Consider the following 15,970-nt stretch of genomic DNA (forward strand, 5'->3'; position numbering starts at 1 on the left):
GAAATTATAGCGCGGTATAGCGCGTTTTTACGTACTAAATACGCATTATAGCGCGCTGTAAACGCGTTCGGAATACCAGCACTGATACGTGGGAATAACTATTGCCGATTTCATGAAGTCTGTTCAATACGGCATCGCAAGTATACACTGTCTGTCATTCTTCCAGGTGTTGGTGGCTCTTTTGGACATGAGTGCTGCATTTGATACTGTAGACCATAATATTTTGCTTGAACGTCTGGAGAAAACTTATAGTATCCGTGATCAGGCACATATGTGGTTCAGTTCATATCTCAATGAAAGATAATATGCAGTTGTGTTCCAGGGTAAAATCTCATCCAACTTTCAGCAGTGGTATTCTGATCACTCTCGACACCCACGAGATGATCTCGACATTCGGACGAGAATATAACGTGGTGTAATTTAGGGATTTTTATTTTTTGAACGCGCCGAAACTTGGTTTTCTATATGGCAATTCTGATGATTACATGTCAAATTACGTAAATGAATTCGAACACATAAAACCAAAAATAATGATTTTCAATAGAAACATTATTGTGACCTTAAGAATGACCCAAAATACTTAATTATGTTGAATTTACCAAACCTCAATCGTTATTTCTCGTTATTTAGACGGTTTTATAATTGACGTTTCATAGTTCGATATCTACCCGCAACAGCGTGAGTGTCGAAAATGAGAAAAAATACTCGTGCGCATGCGTCACTGACGAGATGAATATACCTATTACAAAATATAACGCTTTTGCTATCCTGATGAAAATTTATAACGTTTGCCATGTGGGGTATTTATTTTTTCTACACGTAAAACTGTACTTTTTATATTGCAACAATGCAAAACATAAACAAACATACAGTGACAGTTCAACTACTTTTGTAAATGATAAGAGATATCTGTAGTCTGTGATGATAAGTATGCCCCGGATCTACATGTCCTTAGGGATTTTGTTTATTTTTATAGAACCTCTGTGAAATACCTACTGTACTCTATAGAAACTTGCATACGAACCACAGCGTCCCTAAATGTACATCTTGCGCGACAACAGGAATCATAATTTGAAGGTATGTTTATCTAATTCGGTATTTTAATCAAACTTATATATTGTGTACGGTTTAAACCTACCTTACGAGTTTTTTCTCAAGTTGTTAATCATTATAATATTTATAAATTGTAAAAGGTTAAGAATAAGCTAGTGTTAGTAAAAAATAAACAAACCACCAAGCCGTTTTCCCCGGGACGGCCAGAGGATATACAACACACATGCGTTTGCAGTCATACAAAATCTCATGCATGTGTGCTGATTTTTCCAACTTTTGAAGTATTACCATATCCGCAGTGGTACTGCAATACCGCTACTGCGAACTGTTAGTTTTAATTGTTGATATTCGTAATGTAAATAATTATTATGTATGTAAATACTTATCGTTTCAGCGGTATTTTTGTTTGGTTAAAATCGCAAGTAATATATTAACAGCTTTTATGTTCCCATTTAATTTTTTTTTTGATAATTAGGCTTCCCGCCCACTAGGCAGCCCGGCTGCCGCAGTCAAAATTTTGCGCAGCCAGTTAAAGCAGCCAGCCTGACGGCCAGTCCAAATAAAATGGATGTGGAAGATGTTTTTGTTTACATTTTATCTCGTAAGAAACGCAAACCAAAAAGAAGATATTGAATTCATCCTTTACTTGAAAGGGTTCATTTCAAAATTATTTTATGGATCTTCTGTATCGAAAGTCATTGCAAATTCGTTTCATAAAATACTTCTGGCTGCTACGACAAGTGCGCGGAGACTGAGGCAGTCACATACATTTGCTTTGTCTCGTTCTGGCTGCAAACGCGTTCTAATGGCTGCCGCAGCCAGGAATTCTTGGCTGCCTAGCGTGCGGTATCTAATGAGCCGTCATATGTAGTATTAGCTGCCGCAGCCAGGCTGCCTAGTGGGAGGGGAGCCTTACAAAGTATTGCCGTACCGCCCGTACCACTGATGAGATCCTTCTCAAATAATTTGTTGGGTTCGGTCATGCCATCTCTTTTTTGGTCTTCTTTGTTCATTAGTCTTCCTCATAATTAATATTTATTTTATTAGTGGTTTAGTGGTGGTATTTCAATTTTATTTATTAATATATATGTACATTACAAAATAGAACATCTTAATTCACACATATAGAAATAATGAAAATAAAAAGGTAAAATTAGGTATTTATAAAAATAACACAGGTATACCTAATATCCAGAAAATAATATGTTAAAAAAGTAAGAGAATCTTGTAACGACAAACTCCCTCAGAGACGTGAAAAATTACAAATGTTTATTAAGAAACAATGAAAGACAATTGGACATGCATACACATATGCCCTATGGCATGGAATGCTCTCCCAGCAGAGGTGCGAGGCTGTGAAAGTGAAGTGATGTTTCGGAAAAAACTTAAAACCCACTTGTTCTCTAAATCATTTGAATAAATCCGTAGCACGTGACAACAAAATAAATTATTTTAATTAAATTACAAATTTAAAAGCTTCAATTAAATTTACTTAACAATAGAATCACCATCTAAAGCGCCCTTGAGGTATTTTATTACGAAAATGGCGCTATATAAGTTATCCATAATTATTATTATTAAGATATTTAATTTTGTTAAACCCATCACCCTTTATAATAGCTCACAGCATGTGTTATAAAAAGGATACAATATTATTAAGGTTATTGTAATATAATATAATTTATGTTATGAATAGTGGTGTTTAAATATACCTTTGCACTAAAACAAATATTATATCAATATTAATAATAATAGTAGTAAATAGTAAGCTCTATAAATGTCTAGACTTTTAATGATATTATCTTCTAAAAAAAATCTCATTCTCTTTTAGAACATCTGTAAATAATTTAACCGTTATAAGTGTATTTTTTCAGATTATATTAAACCAGTAAAGCGGATCTTTCGAAGGGATGATATCGATTGGCTCTTTAAATTTATGCTGTAATGGAATATATGGATATCAAACTATAGGATATATTCGTCATCTGCTTGGAGGTGGGACACATTGTTTATTAAGTAATTCAAGTTTTTTTTGCACTCTTGAAAATTCTCATTTTAAATTGTAATTTACTAAAAAATGAAAGATAAGTGGTACTTAAATTCACAAATCTGAAATAATCAGTAGCAAGATTCGTCGCTACACCTTTATGACTGATATCTTTATTATAAAGATAAATCTAAATAAAAAAGGATACAATACTTCAGTTATTATTATAAAAATTGTAATATATATATTTTTATAGTTAAGATACCAGTCTGGGTATTAAAGATGTTGCAAAAACAATGAAATATCACTACCTACACAGTTATTATACATTTGTATATTTAAATATCAATCATCATTTATTTCCATATTAAACTATTTATTAGATTTGCTTTAAATAATACCCAATTTGTTATTTTTTCAAATGTTTTTTTATTACCAAACAGATTAAGAGCCAAAGTACATAAGAATTTTTTAAAAATAAAGTAAGTACTATTAAAATAACTTGTATTAGTTTAAAATTCATATTATATTAAATATTTTCTCTACAGCTCACGTTGGCATGTCCTAACAAAAGGAAATTTGTCACCATATGGAAAATACAAAGTTATACCATTACATATGACATCGCTTATATCATTTTGAATATTTAGAATTAATCAGCTTACACATATTTGAATTGCAATATCATAATCACAATACCTACAGACAACTTTAAAAATATTACCTTTACTGCATAATAATTTGCTCTGAGAAATAAAACATATAAATCACAAAATATAGCCTTCAAAGTTTTCTTTTTAAAAGGTTTAACAATATGCGGAATAATTAAGGTGTTTGATTTTTGCGTGTACTGATGCACTTAAGTACAATATACAAAAATATGTATATTGGAAGGTTTATTGCAATACCTGATGAATAACTTCCAACTAACCGAAATAAGATATATTTTACTATTTTAAGTGCTTATTTTAGTATGTCATTTTGTAATAAATGTAATTAAAAATGTATTGTAAATTATACAATTTTTTGTTTTTTTATTTTTAGCAAAGAGGAAATATCAAATGTTGCAATTTGGCGTCAATTTTTAACACCTTTATGATCATCTGAGAAAATGGGAGTAAATATGTGGCAGAGCAGAAAAGCGGACTACAGAAATAAGTCTACAACAACTTCATCAAACACTCAAACCTTTTCTCACAAATGTAGAGCATTAGCTAAATTCTAGTTAGTTTTTTGTAGTTTTTTTTTATTATTTTATACCTAAAAACTTATAAACTACAGTGCAAGTACTGTTATTGAAAAAATATTTTGGTGTTTTAGTTTCCTTTTCACACGTAATTAAAATATAGTCATATCTCACACATAAATATTTAAACACATATTCTAAATATAAGGAACCTTAATGTGATCACTTTCACCGGGAGAAATAAGGGCTCTGGCCAAGAATTGTATTTACTTTAGTTTTAGTTAGTTAGTTTTACGAAAACAGTACATTTAAAAAAAAAAAATACAGACTTTATGGATATGGTACCATAGTGAAAATAAATAAAACAATGTTATGAGTACGTCCAAATACTTGCGGACTGGCTGGATTTCCTCCCTAGGGAGAAATAATTAAATAAAATTCAATTTGTTGCAACAGAGAGGGAAAACATTTTTGAGAAGGGAATATGGAAGTCTAGGCATTTACAGAGCTTATGACCTGTCATTCATATCATCCGGCTGAAATCACCTACTAGGCAACACCTAAAAAAACAATTTTCCAATTCTTATACTTCTTCTTTTACCAGTTAGTTAATTCAACAATGTTTTGAGTATGTCCAAATTTTGCGGACTGGCTGGATTTCCTACCTAGGGAGTTATTCCAATCTAAATTTGTTGCTGGATGGATGAATCTCACCCACGTGATAAAGGATTCAGCTCTTTTACTTCACAAAAGTCAACAGATGGAAGAGTTGAGGAAATTTGGATGTTTAAACACAATAAGTAAAGTGGCCGCTTAAACCAGCCAATGACAGGTCATAAGCCCTGTAAAAATGCCTATACTTCCATATTCTCTTCTCAAAAATGTTTTCCCTCTCTGTTGCAACAAATTTAGAATAAATTGATTAAATATATTATGCTCTATTATTCCTTTATGGCAACCAACAATGAACTCAAATTCTGGGAAACATAATATTGCATACCCTTTGTCCGTGTCCAAGCTGACAAAGGAAACAGACCTGTTTGAAAAATAAAAGCAGAGCCCTGGACGAGCGTTTTCGGCTTTACGGCAACTCTTATGTAAATTCTGGAAAAGGAAATTGGGTAGAGATATGTCTGCCTCGTAGGGTAGTAGTCGGAGCGTTTGCCGACCGTGCTTGAGGTCCCAAGTTCGATTCCTGGCAGGATCAACAGAAAATATTTATTCTTAACGTTCACTGCAATGTTTGAGTCCCTGGAATAGCACCTGAAGTGTAAGATTGATCACCTTACCTTCATGTAACCGATGATGAAATATGCTGCATTTGATGCGCCAATGCAGTGCCCTATGCACCACATGGTGCGGATAGGGAAATGATGAGATACCTTACACAACCTTAATGAAAATAATTAGTGACTTTATTTTTTGGTTTGACACCTTTTAATAATTGAGAATGTCAGAAGAATAAGTATATTTCAACGATATGGGATCAAACAAACAGATCTTGCACTGGTTCATTTTGTACTTACACATTCAGAGATTGTGACAGCAAATCTGAAATAAGGATTTAAAATTTATATGCATTTTGATTTGATATTTAAACCTCAATTAAGCTTCAATTATAATTTGAGCAAAAAATGTTCTTGCATGTAATGATTCATTATGTTATCAGTATACAGACATATAATTACAGTATTACTAACCATTAGAGCGACATCTTGTCCCAAGCATTGAAATACAATAGACTTTCGCACATAATTGGTTCCTGAGAATGTGTGCGAATGTTGAATGTTCGAAAGTCGAGGGATGTAAAAAATATGTATTTTTTGATTAAGTTAATGAGGTGTTTAAGTGCTTCCAGGTGATTCTTTATAAATTTTTCAAGAGTTAGTTAAATACTTCCATATTTTTTGTTTTCTTGATAAATAATAGATATATAATAGAGTTCTATATAATAACATGCTGTATTTAATTTTCAAAATAGATAAGGCTTCATTCATATTTTTTACTGTCAAAGACAATTTTATCAACTTTTTCCTTACATTAACTGTGTATTTCATTTACCAGTTGTTGCAATTAAGCAGTCATTTGACAGAGGTTCTGAGTGATATTCAATTTGCTCGTTAACATCTTCATTGTTGAAGTCCTATACTATATCATATGTGATAGTTTCCAGAGTTTCTTCAAAACTCATCATTTGCGGGCATAATTGTTTACAGGAACCTTTCATTTTTTACTTTTTTATTTCAGCCCACAAGTATCCAATATTGCTTATTGCGTTCCATATATTATAATTCTACTGAAATTGTCTTAATGTAGGCACACCTTCCCTGTCAGTTTCCTTAATGACCTGATTCATTATTTTCCTCATAACATATTATCTTAACATAGTTATCACTAGTTAACCGAGGGAGCACCTGCATGGAAGCGAAGAATGTTTGCATTATTGATAAAAATCTGTAAAAAACATAATTTATTTAAATGACTGAAATAGTGAATTACGCAAAAGTAGAAAGTACAAAAGCCGACCGTATGTCTTTGGGAATACTAAATAATCAATCAATGCATTGTCTTGTCATTCAATTAGCTTCAATATGGCAATCTTTAGGAACCTTTATAGCATGATTAAGATGCATTAAATGTGTATCCCGAGTTCCCTTTGATAATGTATGTATATATATAAATTAATAATTAATATAAATTAGAAACGAATTTAGTGTTGAAATATAATCAACACCGACTGACATACTCGAACTGTGCCAGATCTAGATCGAGGAAAAAAGACCTCAAATCGATCTGACTAATATTTTGACAATATATTACGTGTTTAAATTGATTAAATTTATTAATTGCGAGTACTTACATGTATTAACTCCGTTATTTTTGACAAAGACTAAAAATGTCCCGACAAATTAAAAAAAACTTACGAACCTTCAATTTATGAGCACAAATGGATTTGTCGTAATTTGCATAATGGCGTCTTTTGAGTTTTTACAGGTGACGCAATATATTTAATTGCCAATTTAGTAGCTCACAATAAAAAATAAACATACATTTTTAAAAACAAAACATCTCGCGGGTCGCATGTTTGACGTTTGCCAGATTTACAAGGTTAGTTTATTCGTATGCTGTGCGCATGCGTGGTTTTAACGATACCTATTACGAGATTCGTTCAGGATACCAAAATGATTTTAACGAGGTAGAGAGGCCCACGAGAGTGGTTCAGAATACCACCCCTGGGTACCATCCTGAACGAATCTCGTAATAGGTATCGTTAAAACCACGCATGCGCACAGCATACGAATAAACTAACCTTGTAAATCTGGCAAACGTCAAACATGCGACCCGCGAGATGTTTTGTTTTTAAAAATGTATGTTTATTTTTTATTGTGAGCTACTAAATTGACAATTAAATATATTGCGTCATCTGTAAAAACTCAAAAGACGCCATTATACAAATTACGACAAATCCATTTGTGGTCATAAATTGGAGGTTCGTAAGTTTTTTTAAATTTGTCTGGACATTTTTAGTCTTTGTCAAAAATAACGGAGTTAATACAGGTAAGTACTCGTAATTAATACATTGAATCAATTAAAACACGTCATATACTGTCAAAATATTAGTCAGATCGATTTGAGGTCTTTTTTCCTCGATCCAGATCTGGCACAGTTTGAGTATGTCAGTCGGTGTTGATTATATTTCAACACTAAATTCGTTTCTAATTTATATTAATTATTAATTTATATATATACATACATTATCGTACGAAACTCGGGATACACATTTAATGCATCTTAATCATGCTATAAAGGTTCCTAAAGATTGCCATATTGAAGCTAATTGAATGACAAGACGATGCATTGATTGATTATTTAGTATTCCCAAAGACATACGGTCGGCTTTTGTACTTTCTACTTTTGCGTAATTCACTATTTCACACATTTAAATAAATTATGTTTTTTACAGATTTTTATCAATAATGCTAAAATTATTCGCTTGCATGCAGGTGCTCCCTCGGCTAACTAGTGATAACTATGTTAAGATAATATGTTATGAGGAAAATAATGAATCAGGTCATTAAGGAAACTGACAAGGAAGGTGTGCCTACATTAAGACAATTTCAGTAGAATTATAATATATGGAACGCAATAAGCAATATTGGATACTTGTGGGCTGAAATAAAAAATGAAAGGTTCCTGTAAACAATTATGCCCGCAAACGATGGATTTTATGAATTTTGAAGAAACTCTGGAAACTATCACAGATGATATAGTATAGGACTTCAACAATGAAGATGTTAATGAGTTAATTGAATATCACTCACAACCTCTGTCAAATGAATGCTTAATTGCAACAACTGGTAAATGAAATACGCAGTTAATGTAAGGAAGAACAATTACATGCAAGAACAATTTTTGCTCAAATTACAATTGTAGCTGTAAGGTTTAAATATCAAATCAAAATGCATATAAATTTTAAATCCTTATTTTCAGATTTGATGTCACAATCTCTGAATGTGTGAGTACAAAATGAACCTGTGCAAGATCTGTTTGTTTGATCCCATATTGTTGAAATATACTTATTCTTCTGACATTCTCAATTACTAAAAGGTGTCAAACCAAAATATAAAGTAACTAATTATTTTCATTAAGGTTGTGTAAGGTATCTCATCATTTCCCTATCCTCACCGTGTGGCGCATCAAATGCAGCATATTTCATCATCAGTTACATGAAGGTAAGGTGATCAATCTTACACTTCAGGTGCTATTCCAGGGACTGAAACATTGCAGTGAACCTCAAGAATAAATATTTTCTGTTGATCCTGCCAGGAATCGAACTTGAGACCTCAAGCACGGTCGGCGAACGCTCCGACTACTACCTTACAAGGCAGACATATCTCTACCCAATTTCCTTTTCCAGAATTTACATAAGAGTTGCAGTAAAGCCGAAAACGCTCGTCCAGGGCTCTGCTTTCATTTTTCAAACAGGTCTGTTTTCTTTGTCAGCTTGGACACGGACAAAGGGTATGCAATATTATGTTACCCAGAGTTTGAGTTCATTGTTGGTTGTCATAAAGGAATAATAGAGCATAATATATTTAATCAATTTATTCTAAATTTGTTGCAACAGAGAGGGAAAACATTTTTGAGAAGGGAATATGGAAGTATGGGCATTTACAGGGCTTATGACCTGTCATTGGCTGGTTTAAGCTGCCACTTTACTTATTGTGTTTAAACATCCAAATTTCCTCAACTCTTCCATCTGTTGACTTTTGTGAAGTAAAAGAGCTGAAACCTTTATCATGTGGGTGAGATTCATCCATCCAGCAACAAATTTAGATTGGAATAACTCCCTAGGTAGGAAATCCAGTCAGTCCGCAAAATTTGGACATACTCAAAACATTGTTGAATTAACTAACTGGTAAAAGAAGAAGTATAAGAATTGGAAAATTGTTTTTTTAGGTGTTGCCTAGTAGGTGATTTCAGCCGGATGATATGAATGACAGGTCATAAGCTCTGTAAATGCCTAGACTTCCATATTCCCTTCTCAAAAATGTTTTCCCTCTCTGTTGCAACAAATTGAATTTTATTAAATTATTTCTCCCTAGGGAGGAAATCCAGCCAGTCCGCAAGTATTTGGACGTACTCATAACATTGTTTTATTTATTTTCACTATGGTACCATATCCATAAAGTCTGTATTTTTTTTTTTTAAATGTTATGTTGAATATGCATATTAACATTTAAGATTGTTTTTATTTTATTTTTTATGGCTTACAAATAATGAACAATACAATAAATTGGTATAATATCACAATTTGTTATGTTTAGAAATTTTTCATGAATTAAATGTGAATACAACATGCACAAATAATTAATAAAGTTAAAAAAAAAAACTTTTTTTTAATCGACTAAATTTAATTTTTGTAACTTTTTATAATTTTTATGTGTATATAACATTTTATTTGGACTTTAATATTGTTATTTTAATTTCACTAGATTTTTTCCCCTATGCTTATTATTATGGCATAACACGGCAACAGCCTAAAAAAAATCAGTACATTAATATGTAAACTGTGAATCAATTGAGTTAAATCGGGTTGTGGTCCTATGACTATCGTCATGGACTCACGGCTCAAAGGTCCGTGGTTAGAATCCCATTCCATCCCAACTTGATTCCTATTTTCTAATAGAGAGTTATTTACAACTCGTCGAAAATGGCCCTCAAAATTAAATGTTTAAGTAAATCATAAGAACACAAATCTCTTTTAAAAAAATATATAGTGAATTTTTATACCGTAGAATAAATAAATGCAGGTAATCATCATCATCATTTCAATTCCGCACCTAATTGCATAGGGCACTGCATTGGTACACCAATCGCAGCGTATCTTGATCTTTTTGTTACTTAAAGAAAAAATGATCAATCGTACGCTTGGGGTGCCAGTCAAGGGACTATGAAATATTGTACTGTAAAATCACCTTTTAAAATAAATATTTCATGTCTACCATGTCAGGAACTGAACCTGAGACCTCTTGCATGATAAGCAAACGCTTTGAGAGGATGTGAGAATACATTTTCTTGTAACAAAAGGTAATATAAATAAAAATAATTTCAAATGTACTGTTTTCGTAAAACTAAGTAACTAAAACTAAAGTAAATACAATTCTTGGCCAGAGCCCTTATTTCTCCCGGTGAAAGTGATTACATTAAGGTTCCTTATATTTAGAATATGTGTTTAAATATTTATGTGTGAGATATGACTATATTTTAATTACGTGTGAAAAGGAAACTAAAACACCAAAATATTTTTTCAATAACAGTACTTGCACTGTAGTTTATAAGTTTTTAGGTATAAAATAATAAAAAAAAACTACAAAAAACTAACTAGAATTTAGCTAATGCTCTACATTTGTGAGAAAAGGTTTGAGTGTTTGATGAAGTTGTTGTAGACTTATTTCTGTAGTCCGCTTTTCTGCTCTGCCACATATTTACTCCCATTTTCTCAGATGATCATAAAGGTGTTAAAAATTGACGCCAAATTGCAACATTTGATATTTCCTCTTTGCTAAAAATAAAAAAACAAAAAATTATATAATTTACAATACATTTTTAATTACATTTATTACAAAATGACATACTAAAATAAGCACTTAAAATGGTAAAATATATCTTATTTAGGTTAGTTGGAAGTTATTCATCAGGTATTGCAATAAACCTGCCAATATACATATTTTTGTATATTGTACTAAAGTTCATCGGTACACGCAAAAATCAAACACCTTAATTATTCCGCATATTGTTAAACCTTTTAAAAAGAAAACTTTGAAGGCTATATTTTGTGATTTATATGTTTTATTTCTCAGAGCAAATTATTATGCAGTAAAGGTAATATTTTTAAAGTTGTCTGTAGGTATTGTGATTATGATATTGCAATTCAAATATGTGTAAGCTGATTAATTCTAAATATTCAAAATGATATAAGCGATGTCATATGTAATGGTATAACTTTGTATTTTCCAAATTTCCTTTTGTTAGGACATGCCAACGTGAGCTGTAGAGAAAATATTTAATATAATATGAATTTTAAACTAATACAAGATATTTTAATAGTACTTACTTCATTTTTTTAAAATTCTTATGTACTTTGGCTCTTAATCTGTTTGGTAATAAAAAAACATTTGAAAAAATAACAAATTGGGTATTATTTAAAGCAAATCTAATAAATAGTTTAATATGGAAATAAATGATGATTGATATTTAAATATACAAATGTATAATAACTGTGTAGGTAGTGATATTTCATTGTTTTTACAACATCTTTAATACCCAGACTGGTATCTTAACTATAAAAATACATATATTACAATTTATATAATAATAACTGAAGTATTGTATCCTTTTTTATTTAGATTTATCTTTATAATAAAGATATCAGTCAAAAGGTGTAGCGACGAATCTTGCTACTGATTATTTCAGATTTGTGAATTTAAGTACCACTTATCTTTCATTTTTTAGTAAATTACAATTTAAAATGAGAATTTTCAAGAGTGCAAAAAAAACTTGAATTACTTAATAAACAACGTGTCCCACCTCCAAGCAGATGACGAATATATCCTATAGTTTGATATCCATATATTCCATTACAGCATAAATTTAAATAGCCAATCGATATCGTCCCTTCGAAGGATCCGCTTTCCTGGTTTAATATAATCTGAAAAAATACACTTATAAAGGTTAAATTATTTACAGATGTTCTAAAAGAGAATGAGATTTTTTTTAGAAGATAATATCATTAAAAGTCTAGACATTTATAGAGCTTACTATTTACTACTATTATTATTAATATTGATATAATATTTGTTTTAGTACAAAGGTATATTTAAACACCACTATTCATAACATAAATTATATTATATTACAATAACCTTAATAATATTGTATCCTTTTTATAACACATGCTGTGAGCTATTATAAAGGGTGATGGGTTTAGCGAAATTAAATATCTTATGTGTATGCATGTCCAATTGTCTTTCATTGTTTCTTAATAAACATTTGTAATTTTTCACGTCTCCGAGGGAGTTTGTCGTTACAAGATTCTCTTACTTTTTTAAAATATTATTTTCTGGATATTATGTATACCTGTGTTATTTTTATAAATAACCTAATTTTACCTTTTTATTTTCATTATTTCTATATGTGTGAATTAAGATGTTCTATATGAATAAATCAAATTGAAATACCACCACTAAACCACTAATAATAGCCAAGAATTCCTGGCTGCGGCAGCCATTAGAACGCGTTTGACGTGCACTGCAGCCAGAACGAGACAAAGCAAATGTATGTGACTGCCTCAGTCTCCACGCACTTGTCGTAGCAGCCAGAAGTATTTTATGAAACGAATTTGCAATGACTTTCGATACAGAAGATCCATAAAATAATTTTGAAATGAACCCTTTCAAGTAAAGGATGAATTCAATATCTTCTTTTTGGTTTGCGTTTCTTACGAGATAAAATGTAAACAAAAACATCTTCCACATCCATTTTATTTGGACTGGCCGTCAGGCTGGCTGCTTTAACTGGCTGCGCAAAATTTTGACTGCGGCAGCCAGGCTGCCTAGTGGGCGGGAAGCCTAATTATCAAAAAAAAAAAAAAATGGGAACATAAAAGCTGTTAATATATTACTTGCGATTTTAACCAAACGAAAATACCGCTGAAACGTATTTACATACATAATAATTATTTACATTACGAATATCAACAATTAAAACTAAAAGTTCGCAGTAGCGGTATTGCAGTACCACTGCGGATATGGTAATACTTCAAAAGTTGAAAAAATCAGCACACATGCATGAGATTTTGTATGACTGCAAACGCATGTGTGTTGTATATCCTCTGGCCGTCCCGGGGAAAACGGCATGGTGGTTTGTTTATTTTTTACTAACACTAGCTTATTCTTAACCTTTTACAATTTATAAATATTATAATGATTAACAACTTGAGAAAAAACTCGTAAGGTAGGTTTAAACCGTACACAATATATAAGTTTGATTAAAATACCGAATTAGATAAACATACCTTCAAATGATGATTCCTGTTGTCGCGCAAGATGTACATTTAGGGACGCTGTGGTTCGTATGCAAGTTTCTATAGAGTACAGTAGGTATTTCACAGAGGTTCTATAAAAATAAACAAAATCCCTAAGGACATGTAGATCCGGGGCATACTTATCATTTACAAAAGTAGTTGAACTGTCACTGTATGTTTGTTTATGTTTTGCATTGTTGCAATATAAAAAGTACAGTTTGGGCGTGTAGAAAAAATAAATACCCCACATGGCAAACGTTATAAATTTTCATCAGGATAGCAAAAGCGTTATATTTTGTAATAGGTATATTCATCTCGTCAGTGACGCATGCGCACGAGTATTTTTTCTCATTTTCGCCACTCACGCTGTTGCGGGCAGATATCGAACTATGAAACGTCAATTATAAAACCGTCTAAATAACGAGAAATAACGATTGAGGTTTGGTAAATTTAACATAATTAAGTATTTTGGGTCATTCTTAAGGTCACAATAATGTTTCTATTGAGAATCATTATTTTTGGTTTTATGTGTTCGAATTCATTTACGTAATTTGACATGTAATCATCAGAATTGCCATATAGAATACCAAATTTAACCGCGTTCAAAAAATAAAAATCCCTAAATTACACCACGTTATATTCTCGTCCGAAAGTCGAGATCATCTCGTGGGTGTCGAGAGTGATCAGAATACCACTGCAGGTGTCTACTAGAGTACCTCGAGGGTCAGTACTGAGACCACTCCTCTATCTCCCATGCACTAAAGATATGGAAAACATTATTTAAGGAGGTGAATTGTGGTCTCGGTGCTGTGCAGATGATACACATATTTATTTTTATTGCAAATTTGTTATTATTAATTAATAGATGCATTGAAAATATAGGGAACTAGATGGCTGAAAATAGACTAACACTAAACCCATCTAAAACGGAACGAATATTGATGGCTTCAGCCAGACGACAGAATTTGATTCAGGGTACGGCACTACCCGATTTAAGGAGTACCGCTTTAACTATCGTTAAACAACTGGGAGTCTTTTTAATTCTTACCTTTTTCTTGACGCTCAAACTAGTAGAACGATAAGTTCATGCTTCTATCAGCTGAGACAAATTGAATGCATATGCAAAAAAATACCGGTTGATGTCGCACGTCAATTAATAAATGTGTTTGTAATATCTAGAGTCGATTATTGTAATGGCTACGCAGGTATACCAATGCAATGAATGCCACAGCGATAAATTATTTTTGGAATACCTAAGTTCAGTCATATCACTCCACTACTTTGAAATTTATACGGGCTACGTTTTCCACAGAGGGTGGAATACAAACTCTGTTGACTTATGTATAAGTCACTCTAAGAGTGTCTAAGGGAAATATGCATTCCAGATAAACTAGCTGACAGGCGTCTTACGCTTAGATATGCTACGTCTACGGCAAGAGGAAAAGTTATTATACCAGTACGAAAACAGCGCACTAAATTCGGTAAACGCGCATTTGCGGTCGCAGGTCCTACAGCACGGAATGCTCTGCCAGCAGAGGTGCAAAACTGCGAGAGTGTAGTGATGTTTCAGAAAAAACTTAAAACTCACATGTTTTCAATATTGTTCGAATACATCCGTAGCATGTGATAACAAATCAATTGTTTTGCTTAAATTACTAGTTTAACAGTTTAAATTTAATTTATTTATCTACAGAATCACTTTGTAAAGCGCCCTTGAGGTTCTTTATAATAAAAATGGCACTATATAAGTTATCCATAATAATATTAATAGTAAGGCTACATTAGAAAAAAAAATGATTTACACGTTTTATTATCAACATGTCGTAAAAATTTAAAAAGAGCAAAACACATCATAGATAAAACTTAGGGAAAATAAAACATGTAAGAAAATATCACAAAGAGAAAAATGTATCAAACATATATGTTGTAAATGTAGTGAAAACAATGCAGTTTAATTAGGTCGGAGAATGTCACAATGTGAAAAAAAAGTAAAACAATTATTTAAAATAAATGTGGCGAAAATACATAAAACATAATAAGAAATAATGAAGTAAAAAAAAATGTTTATTAATTTATTTTTAACACGTATTTAATAACTCTAACTATTCTTTAAAATATTAACAACTCATCACAATCCGATGTGTTATCACTTTCGTCA

The 15,970-nt window shown here is 31.7% G+C and overlaps 3 long non-coding RNA genes across 6 annotated transcripts; 2 read left to right on the forward strand and 1 right to left on the reverse strand.

The window, feature by feature from the left end:
• Positions 1–449: 449 nt before the first annotated feature.
• LOC148272032 (uncharacterized) lies at positions 450–4,346 on the forward strand. Its single transcript, XR_015824952.1, has 3 exons — positions 450–1,077; positions 2,928–3,048; positions 4,085–4,346. It is a non-coding gene; the product is annotated as an uncharacterized LOC148272032 (long non-coding RNA).
• A 2,827-nt stretch (positions 4,347–7,173) lies between these two features.
• Positions 7,174–8,848, forward strand: LOC148272033 (uncharacterized). 2 transcript variants are annotated; one of them, XR_015824957.1, is made up of 2 exons: positions 7,174–7,784; positions 8,191–8,848. It is a non-coding gene; the product is annotated as an uncharacterized LOC148272033 (long non-coding RNA). The 2 variants fall into 2 exon arrangements; XR_015824958.1 differs by having other exon boundaries at positions 7,174–7,716.
• Positions 8,849–10,908: 2,060 nt separating this feature from the next.
• On the reverse strand, positions 10,909–14,385 carry LOC148272034 (uncharacterized). 3 transcript variants are annotated; one of them, XR_015824955.1, is made up of 3 exons: positions 13,804–14,385; positions 12,318–12,438; positions 10,909–11,292 (listed from the first exon to the last, which is right to left on the reverse strand). It is a non-coding gene; the product is annotated as an uncharacterized LOC148272034 (long non-coding RNA). The 3 variants fall into 3 exon arrangements; XR_015824956.1 differs by having other exon boundaries at positions 12,297–12,438; positions 13,804–14,125; XR_015824953.1 differs by having other exon boundaries at positions 10,909–12,438; positions 13,804–14,341.
• Between the last annotated feature and the right edge of the window lie 1,585 nt (positions 14,386–15,970).

Source organism: Micrasema longulum, unplaced genomic scaffold (genome assembly GCF_059751315.1).
Source record: "Micrasema longulum isolate JH-2025_06_02 unplaced genomic scaffold, ASM5975131v1 h1tg002521l, whole genome shotgun sequence".
NCBI classification, from domain to species: domain Eukaryota; kingdom Metazoa; phylum Arthropoda; class Insecta; order Trichoptera; family Brachycentridae; genus Micrasema; species Micrasema longulum.